At 46.8% G+C, this 10,756-nt stretch overlaps 1 long non-coding RNA gene across 1 annotated transcript in view; it reads left to right on the forward strand.

The window, feature by feature from the left end:
- Positions 1-10,528, forward strand: part of LOC149450490 (uncharacterized) — a 38,050-nt gene extending 27,522 nt beyond the window's left edge. The window contains exon 3 of the long non-coding RNA XR_016315255.1: positions 9,928-10,528. This is a non-coding gene — a long non-coding RNA (uncharacterized LOC149450490). The remainder of the gene's footprint in view (positions 1-9,927) is intronic.
- Positions 10,529-10,756: the final 228 nt, after the last annotated feature.

The raw sequence follows: 10,756 nt of genomic DNA on the forward strand, positions 1-10,756 counted from the left end.
GGGTCCCACTATAGTCCTGCATAGCCAGTCATTTAGCATTTCTTCACACAGGCTCTCATCGGTAGACGGAAATCTGTCCTTGGGTGTTGGTTTTGTTATTTTATTGAGATGATTAAAATTTGGATAGGGTGAGGGGGGTATAGGATGCCCAAGAGAACACAGTCTCTGTTGGAGTGCAAGCCAGCATCTCCTTGTTGTACCACCCCAGACTCTAGATGAACTCCTCTTCACCCAGCAATCTGGAGATTTTCTTCCTGAGCAGGGGATCTGGCTCCTGTTGCTTTAAATTAGGGGTACAGTCACTAGTAGGGGGCTAATCTGGTTTCCCACCAGAGTGCTCCTTCCTCTATCCGCCCAGGGGGTGCAGGTGTACTCACTCAGATCCTCTCCTGCATCACTTGCAGAATGGTTGCTGCAACCAGGCCTTTCAGCTGGGCTGCTCCTTCCCTGCCATACAGGTGGTCCTCTCTCGGGGCCAGTGAGTCCTGAGTTTTCCTCCTTTCCAGTTCCAGGCTCGCAGGCAGGCCTCATCTCAATAGACCTCCTGGCAACCTTCCTCCTCCAGCCTCACATCTTCGTGCTCTACACTCCTGGTATTGAGCAGGCTTTTCTCCTTTTAACTACATGCCGCCCAGCCACTGTACATATACGGCGGCAGGGCGGCACTCGCAGGCAAAACCACGTTTTAACCTCTTGCCGACCGCGCATAGCCGAATGACGGCTTCACCGCGGCCGGCCAGTTCTGGGTGGACGTCATATGACGTCCTCCCAGAACGCGCACCCGGCGATCTCCGTGATCGCTGTGTCCTACGGACACATCTGATCATGTGATGTGGTAAAAGGCCAATCACAGCGGCCTTTTACCACGTGATCAGCGGTGTCCAATGACACGCTGATCACAGGGAAATGCAAGTGCCGGTTCTCGGCTGCACTTTCCTCACGCTGTCAGATCGTGAGGAAAGTACTGCCGAGAACCGGCAGTTGTCAGAGCAGGGATCGGCACCGATCATCAGGGCACTGATGATCGGTGCCCAGCAGTGACACCCGCAAGTTCCGCCCAGCAGTGCGCCCACTAGCTCCGCCCACCCGTGCCCAGCAGTGCACCCACCTGTGCCCAGCAGTGCCCCCACCTGTGCCCAGCAGTGCACCCACCTGTGCCACTCTGCAGTGCCACCTACCTGTGCCCAGATGTGCCACCTACATGTGCCCAGCAGTGCCACCCACCTGTGCCCAACCACCTGTGCCCACCAGTGCCACCCACCTGTGCCCACCAGTGCCACCCACCTGTGCCCACCCACCAGTGCTGCCCACCAGTGCCACCCACCAGTGCAGCCCAGCAGTGCTGCCAGTCAGTGCCACCAGTCAGTGCCCAGGGGTTGTGCCAGTCAGTGCCCAGCAGTGATGCCAGTCAGTGCCATCTATCAGTACCCATAATCAGTGTCACCTATCAGTGCCGCCTATCAGTGCTGCATATCAGTGCCGCCTATCCGTGACCCCTAATTAGTGCTGTCTATCAGTGCCGCCTATCCGTGCCACCTCATTAGTACTGCCTATCAGTGCCCTTTAGTGCTGCCTATCAGTGCCCATCAGTGCCGCCTATCAGTGCCCATCAGTGCTGCCTCATCAACGCACATCAGTGAAGGAGAAAAAATACTTGTTTGAAAAATTTTATAAAAGAAACAAAGAAACTTTTTTTTTTTTTCAAATTTTTTGCACTTTTTTTATTTATAGCGCAAAAAGTAAAGCGCCCAGTGGCGATTAAATACCACCAAAAGAAAGCTCTATTTGTGAGAAAAAAATGATCAAAATTTCATATGGGTACAATGTTGCATGACCGCGCAATTGTCAATCAAAGTGCGGCAGCGCTGAAAGCTGAAAATTGGCCTGGTAAGGAAGGGGGTATAAGTGCCTGGTAGGCAAGTGGTTAAAACGTGTGTTTTGTAAACAAATAGGGGGCGCGCGAGGCGCGCCGCCGCCCTATCTGTCCCGCGGATCACCGCCGCAGATGTCAGTCGCCGGGTCACAGCCGCTTCTTAGCGGCTATCTCCCGGCGATCGGCGGCAAACAGTGACAGACAGCACAGCTGTAATAGCTGTGCTCTCTGTCACTTCCCTGTCAGCTCGAGGATGAGCTGATCGAGAAAGAACCGTTTCTCTTTCTTGATCAGCTTTGTCCCGTCCAGTACACACCCCGCCCCCTAGTAAAACACTCCCCCTCACTCCTATAACCCTTCCCTGCTAAATAAAGTTAACCCCTTCCTCCCCATTGCCATTAGTACAGTGTCAGTGTTTTTTTTTTTGCACTGATCACTGTATTAGTGTTTTTGGGGATGTCAGTGACCCCAAGTCAGTACCCCCCAATGTCAGAATGTCCGCCGCAGTCCTGCCATAAGTCGCTGGTCGCTTCCATAAGTCCCTGATTGCCGCCATAATTTGCTGATCGCCGCCATTATTAGTATAAAAAAACCCTAAAAATCCCAGTATCTTTCCCGCCATTTGTAAACGCTATAACTTTCACGTAAACCAATTAATTTACACGTATTGGGTTTTTTTTTTTAGCAAAGACATGTCGTAGAATGCATTTTGGCAGAAATTTATGACTAAATTTGATTTTTGCAATTTTTTTTACTGGACATGTTTTATAGCAAAAAGTCAAAAATATTGTTTTTTTTCCTCAAAATTGTCAGTCTTTTTTTTTTATAGCGCAAAAAATAAAACCCGCACAGGCGATCAAATACCACCAAAAGAAAGCTCAATTTGTGGGGAAAGAAATTATGTAAATTTCATTTATGTACCGTATTGCATGACCGCGCAATTGTCCGTTAAACTAGCGCAGTGCTGTATAGCAGAAAAATGGTGTAAATTGCAGTATCTATACCATAGTTTGTAGACGCTATAACTTCCACACAAAGCAATCAATATACACTTATTGGGATTTTTTTTACCAAAAACATGGAGCAGAATACATTTTGGCCTAAATTTATAACCAACTATATATATAGTTTACTATATATTTTTTATACCTGAAAGTAAAAAATATTGTTTTTCTTCAAAATTTTTGGCCTTTTTTTGTTTATAGCATGAAAAATAAAAAGCGCACAGGTGATCAAATTACACCGAAAGAAAGCTCTATTTGTGTGAAAAAAAGGACGTAAATTTTGTTTGGGTGCAGCATTGCATGACCGCGCAATTATCAGTTGAATTAGTGCAGCGCTGAGTAGCAAAAAGAGGCCTGGTCATTAAGGGGGGTAAATCCTCTGGAGCTCAAGTGCTTAAAGGAATCCCAGCCCCCTGCCAAACCGCCTGTTGGGGATTGGCTGAGGTCCCTCCAGAGTGTAGCCAGCCACTCCTCAGATTAACCCACTGCCTCCAAGGCCCTCCTCCGAAAGCCTCAGAGCAGAGGGAATTCTAGAGGGTCTGGCCTGCAGAGTCTCTCAGTCCCGACCAGAATGTGACCCCTCTGGCTATCTCACCTGAGCCACTAACCAGCTCCTGACTAACCATAAGGATCCAGCTCCCCCTAGCTAAACTAGAAGGGTGCTACATATATTTTTTCCTGAAATTTTGCATTTAACCACTTGCGTACCAGGCGAGGCACTTATACCCCCTTCCTTACCAGGCCAATTTTCAGCTTTCAGCGCTGCTGCACTTTGATTGACAATTGCGCGGTCATGCAACATTGTACCCATATGAAATTTTGATAATTTTTTTCTCACAAATAGAGCTTTTTTTTGGTGTTATTTAATCGCCACTGGGCGCTTTACTTTTTGTGCTATAAATAGAAAAAGTGCAAAAAATTTGAAAAAAAAAAAAAGTTTCTTTGTTTCTTTTATAAAATTTTTCAAACAGGTATTTTTTCTCCTTCACTGATGTGCGTTGATGAGGCAGCACTGATGGGCACTGATAGGCGGCACTGATGGGCACTGATAGGCAGCACTAAAGGGCACTGATAGGCAGTACTAATGAGGTGGCACGGATAGGCGGCACTGATAGACAGCACTAATTAGGGGTCACGGATAGGCGGCACTGATATGCAGCACTGATAGGCGGCACTGATAGGTGACACTGATTATGGGAACTGATAGACGGCACTGACTGGCATCACTGCTGGGCACTGACTGGCGGCACTGACTGGCACAACCCCTGGGCACTGACTGGTGGCACTGACTGGCAGCACTGCTGGGCTGCACTGGTGGGTGGCACTGATGGGCAGCACTGGTGGGTGGGCACAGGTGGGTGGCACTGGTGGTCACAGGTGGGTGGCACTGGTGGTCACAGGTGGGTGGCACTGGTGGGCACATGTAGGTGGCACTTCTGGGCACAGGTAGGTGGCACTGCAGAGTGGCACAGGTGGGTGCACTGCTGGGCACAGGTGGGGGCACTGCTGGGCACAGGTGGGTGCACTGCTGGGCACGGGTGGGCGGAGCTAGTGGGCGCACTGCTGGGCGGAACTTGCGGGTGTCACTGCTGGGCACCGATCATCAGTGCCCTGATGATCGGTGCCGATCCCCGCTCTGACAACTGCCGGTTCTCGGCAGTACTTTCCTCACGATCTGACAGCGTGAGGAAAGTGCAGCCGAGAACCGGCACTTGCATTTCCCTGTGATCAGCGTGTCATTGGACACCGCTGATCACGTGGTAAAAGGCCGCTGTGATTGGCCTTTTACCACATCACGTGATCAGCTGTGTCCGGAGGACACAGCGATCACGGAGATCGCCGGGTGCGCGCCGCCTGGGGTGCACAGGAGAGCGCGTTCTGGGAGGACGTCATATGACGTCCACCCAGAACTGGCCGGCCGCGGTGAAGCCGTCATTCGGCTATGCGCGGTCGGCAAGAGGTTAATCGCCGCTGGGCAGTTTACTTTTTGCGCTATAAACAAAAAAATGTGCAAAAAATGTGAAAAAAAAAAAGTTTCTTTGTTTCTATGAAAATTTTTTTCGAACAGGTAATTTTTCTCATTCACTGATGTGTGTTGATGAGGCAGCACTGATGGGCACTAATAGGTGGCACTGATAGGCAGCACTGATGGGCACTAATAGGCGGCACGGATAGGCAGCACTAATGAGGTGGCACGGATAGGCGGCACTAATGAGGTGTCACGGATAGGCGCCACTGATAGACAGCACTGATAGGTGGCACTGACTGACATCACTGCTGGGAACTGACTGGCGGCACTGCTAAGCATTGACTGACGCAACTGCTGGGCACTGACTGGCACAACCGCTGGGCATTGACTGGTGGCACTGACTGGCAGCACTGCTGGGCTGCACTGATGGGCACTGGTGGGTGGCACTGGTGGGCATAGGTGGGTGGCACTGGTGGGCACAGGTGGGTGGCACTGCTGGGTGGCACAGGTGGGTGGAACTGCTGGGTGGCACAGGTGGGTGGAACTGGTGGGTGGCACTGCTGGGCACCAATCAGGGCACTGATCAGCAGTGCCCTGATGATCGGTGCCGATCCCCGCTCTGACAACTGCCGGTTCTCGACAGTACTTTCCTCACGTTCTGACAGTGTGAGGAAAGTGCAGCCGAGAACCGGAAATTGCATTTCCCGGTGATCAGCGTGTCATTGGACATGGCTGATCACGTGGTAAAAGCCCGCTGTGATTGGCCTTTTACCACGTCACATGATCAGCTGTGTCCATAGGACACAGCGATCACGGAGATCGCCGGGTGCGCAGGAGAGCGCATTCTGGGAGGACGTCATATGACGCCCTCCCACAACTGGCCGGCCGCAGTGTAGCCGTCATTTGGCTATCTGTGGTTAGCAAGTAGTTAATGAACAGTTGGTCAAAAATAATGTGACATAAAAATTTAAAATTAAATCTTTTTATCTTTTTATTCTACATGGCCTCTGCTTTCAGAAGATATAAAATGTTCTTGGCGGGGGGGGGGGTTTAAGTAATTTTTTTGCCAAAAAAATTAAGATTTTACATGTGTGCCAAAAATGAAAAAATAGTTTGCACTAGAGCCAAATTAGTTAGACATACCAGGGCTGGGACAAGGGAGAGGCAGGAGGGAGAGCTGTGCTGGGCACGGTGGCATCATATGAGGTGTGGGGGGGGGGGGTGCAAGATTGTGGGGAAGATTTGTGTTGGAAAGGGGAATTTGGGGTACAGCTGGGGGTAGGAACTGTTTTAGGAGAGGGGGGATGGGGGATTTGTGTTGGGGGGGAGAAGATTTGTGCTAGAAGGGGAAATTTTTGGGGGGAGGATTGTGCTAGGAGTGGGGGGGGGGAGATTTGAAGTAGGGGGAAAGAGGATGTGTACTCAGAGGGGTAATTTGAGGGGTAGAGGATTTTTGTTAGGAGGGTTGATTTTTTTTGTGGTGGGAGGAGATCTCCACTGGGGGGGGGGGCATATGGATAGATAGAGGATTTGAGCTGAGAGGGGGATGGAGGGACATAAATTTGTGCTGAGAGGGGGATCTCAGCAAGGGGGCAGATTTGTACTGGGGGGAAGATTTATGCTTAGTGTGTAAGCGTGTAGATTAGTGTTCAATTTTTTTGGAGAGGGGAATTGTTGCTGACATGTAATGCTTGTACATCTTGAAGGGGGCACAATTTGGCATGTTCGCCCTGGGCTCTAGATGACCTTATCTCTGCACTGCAAGGAATACACACACACTATATTACCAAAGTATTAGCCCCGCCCTCCAAATCATTGGATTCAGGTGTTCCAATCCCCTCCATGGACACAGGTGTATACAATCAAGCCCCTCGGCATGCAGACTGCTTCTACAAACAGTGGTGAAAGAATGGGTCGCTCTCAGGAGCTCAGTGACTCCAAGCGTGGTCCCGTGATAGGTGGTCATCTGTGCAATAAATCCATCCGTGACATTTCCTGGCTACTAAATATTCCACGCTCAACTGTTAGTGGGATTATAACAAAGTGGAAGCAACTGGGAACAACAGCAACTCAGCCACCAAGTGGTAGGACACGTCACATGACAGGGCGGGGTCAGCGCATGCTGAAGTGCACAGTGCACAGAAGTCACCAACTGTCTGCAGAGTCAATAGCTAAAGACCTTCAAACTTCATGTGGCCTTCAGATTAGCACAACAACAGTGTGTAGAGAGCTTCATGGAATGGGTTTCCATGGCTGAGCAGCTGCATCCAAGCCTTACATCACCAAGTGCAATGCAAAGCGTTGGATGCCATGGTGTAAAGCACGCCGCCACTGGACTCTAGAGTTGTGGAGACATGTTCTCTGTAGTGACTTCTCTGACAATCTGATGGATGTGTCTGGGTTTGGCAGTTGCCAGGACAACAGTACTTGCCTGACTGCATTGTGCCAAGTGTAAAGTTTGGTGGAGGGGGATTATGGTGTGGGGTTGTTTTTCAGGGGTTGGGCTTGGCCCCCTAGTTCAAGTAAAGGGAACTCTTAAGGTGTCAGCATTCCAAGACATTTTGGACAATTTCATGCTCCCAACTTTGTGGGAAGAGTTTGGGGATGGCCCCTTCCTGTTCCAACATGACTGCGCACCAGTGCACAAAGCAAGGTCCATAAAGACATGGAGGAGCCAGTTTGGGGTGGAGGAACTTGACTGACCTGCAGGGAGTCCTGACCTCAACCCGATAGAACACCTTTGGAATGAATTAGAGCGGAGACTGATTATGAATAAGCAAATCCCTTATGATTAAGTCCTGGAAGTGACGAAACACATCAAGGGACGTGACATCGGATGCAAACGGAGGAACCGGAAGTAGCGGAGCAGCCATCTCGAGAAGTGGAAAAGTATACCAAACACTCCTGAAGCTGCTCCAAGGTTTGGAGTCATGGGAATAAGGCGTTTTTGATTTCTATTCATGTAAGAGCATTAATAAAGTATATTTGTGAAGTTTTAAATGGAATGACACTATATTTTTTTCATATATCTATATATACATCTGTGGAGCATGGGTACTAAGGGTACTATGGAGTACTCCTATTAGGCCATGATGACATCTATGAGAGTATTTATGAGGCTGTGATGACATCTATGAGAGTATTACTCAGGCTGTGAAGGCGGTTTTGGAGCTATACGAATATATCTCCTGCTGCACTACATGCGTGTTTCTATAGCCCTTTGGTAAGGGTATATATTCCTTACACTTTAGAAGTACACACTATATTGTCACTTGAATTATCTCAAATTCACAAAGTGATTCACGATCGCGGTTGTTACACAATGTTCACTATCACTTACAGTTGTGTTCAAAATAATAGCGGTGTGTTGCAAAAAGTGAATAAAGCTCAAAATCCTTCTAATAGCTTTTATTTCCATCCACACAAATGCATTGGGAACACGACACATTCTATTCCAAATCAAAACATGAAGAAAAATAGATCAAATTTGTGTTTTTCCTCTAAAAAAATCGAAGAAAAGTGAATATTAGACTGTTCAAAAAATAGCAGTGTTTGTATTCTTCTTTACAAACTCAAACATTCACTATATAAACTGAAAAATGTTTGAAGATTTTGCTTTCCTTTGAATGACTTCATGAATATTTGGTTGTAGTCGCACTGTTTCTGAGAACTGCTGTACATCTGTGTTGCATGGAGTCACCCAACTTCTGGCCCCTGTGATCAGGTATTCCAGCCCAGGATGATTGGACTACATTCCACAGTTCTTCTCTATTTCTTGGTTTTGCCTCAGAAACTGCATTTTTGATGTCACCCCACAAGTTTTCTATTGGATTAAGATCCGGGGATTGGGCTGGCCACTCCATAACGTCAATCTTGTTGGTCTGGAACCAAGATGTTGCACGTTTACTGGTGTGTTTGGGGTCGTTGTCTTGTTGGACAACCCATTTCAAGGGCATTTCCTCTTCAGCATAAGGCAGCATGACCTCTTCAAGTATTCTGATGTATTCAAACTGATCCATGATCCCTGGTATGCGATAAATAGGCCCAACACCGTAGTATGAGAAACATCCCCATATCATGATGCTTGCACCACCATGCTTCACTGTCTTCACACTGTACTGTGGCTTGAATTCAGTGTTTGGGGGTCATCTGACAAACTGTCTCCGCCCACTAGACCCAAAAAGAACAATCTTACTTTCATCAGTCCACAAAATGTTGCGCCATTTCTCTTTAGGCCAGTCAATGTGCTCTTTGGCAAATTGTAACCTCTTCAGCACACGGCTTTTTTCCAACAGTGGGACTTTGCGGGGACTTCTTGCAGATAGCTTGGCTTCACATAGGCGTCTTCTAATTGTAACAGTCCTCACAGGGAACGTCACACCTTCTTTCATCTTCCTGGAGCTGATTGTTGGCTGAGTCCGCGCCATTTTGGCTATTCTTCTATCCATTCGAATGGTAGTTTTTTGCTTTCTTCCACGTCTTTCAGGTTTTGGTTTCCATTTTAAAGCATTTGCGATCATTTTAGCTGAGCAGCCGATCATTTTCTGCACTTCTTTATATGTTTTCCTCTCTCCAATCAACTTTTTAATCAAGGTATGCTGTTCTTCTGAACAATGTCTGGAACGACCCATTTTCCTCAGAATTTCAGAGAGAAATGCACTGTAACCAGCATGTACAACATTTGCTGCCTTCCTTCCTTAAATAAGGGCAATAATTGCCACCTGTTTTTCAAAGAATGAATGACCTCACTAATAGAACTCCACACTGCTATTATTTTGAACATGCCCCTTTCAATTAGTGATTCAATTACACAGAATCAGCAGCATGCATGTCATGACTGTTGGGTCTGTTGGATTTCTATTACTCTACTACACCTGCTAGGAAATTATTTGCCATGTAGAAATATCATTTCTACCAAAAACAGTGATTGATCCGGTTAGTGATGTCTGACTGCTATTATTTTGAACACAACTGTATCTGGTCACGTTTTATTTGAAATGCACAGTGCATTTTTGTTTTATTGTTTTGAGGATTGATTTAATAAACGTAATGCACTATATATGTTTTCTCCTTTTTTTCAGGTTCACATTTTCCTTTGCAGCCAATTTGGAGGGCTCGAAGGAAAGATTTTGGAATTTTTTCCTTATTGGAATCGTAGTTTATGAAAGACTTTATTTATGGACACTGGTGAATAATTTGACTGTTTTTTTTTAGGGTGGAGATTGCACGGACTTTATTTATTTATTTACTTATATTTACTTATTTATTTATTTACTTATTGAAGTATGTTCAGAGCATATTAGAGTGAAATTTAGATACTCCCAAAGCTTCCTGCCCTTCATTTAACCCTATATGTTGTCCCTCTATTCCCCCCAGTCATGTTGTCCCTGCAGTTAATTGTTTTTTTTGCTCGGGGCCAACGTTTTCCTGCCTATATTCTTTTCTTTATCTTTAAGTCTATAAGCCAAAATGGAGACCACATTGTCTTATCGTCTTCTACAGAACTAGGTCATGTTATCTTCAGCCTTGCAGTAACCATTGTATGTGTGACCGAACAACCTTATCTTTAGTAAATGTGGTCTGATGTCATTTACCAGTTGAAGTGTGTGTAACCCCCAACAGTGAACTTCCCCTTTTGCTTCTTTCTGGTCCGTTAAATAAAACATTGAAACTGTTTTGTCATATATGTTTGAACTTGCTGATCCTACCAGAAATCTTGTGAGCTACACAAGTTCCTGTGCTCGCTACTTGTACATAATTCTTAACACTTTGGGCTCATGTACACTGCAGCTGATAAACTCACGTTTAGGAGCTCTTCAGCGTTTTTTTCCAGCAGCCCCTGAACTCTATCTAATGTTTTCCTGTGTGTCCGTGTACACATCTTTGTTTACAGTCGTTTACAGGCATTTG

The sequence above is a fragment of the Staurois parvus genome, unplaced genomic scaffold, assembly GCF_062004578.1.
Source record: "Staurois parvus isolate SC_StPar_1 unplaced genomic scaffold, SC_StPar_1.0 ptg000574l, whole genome shotgun sequence".
Taxonomy (NCBI): domain Eukaryota; kingdom Metazoa; phylum Chordata; class Amphibia; order Anura; family Ranidae; genus Staurois; species Staurois parvus.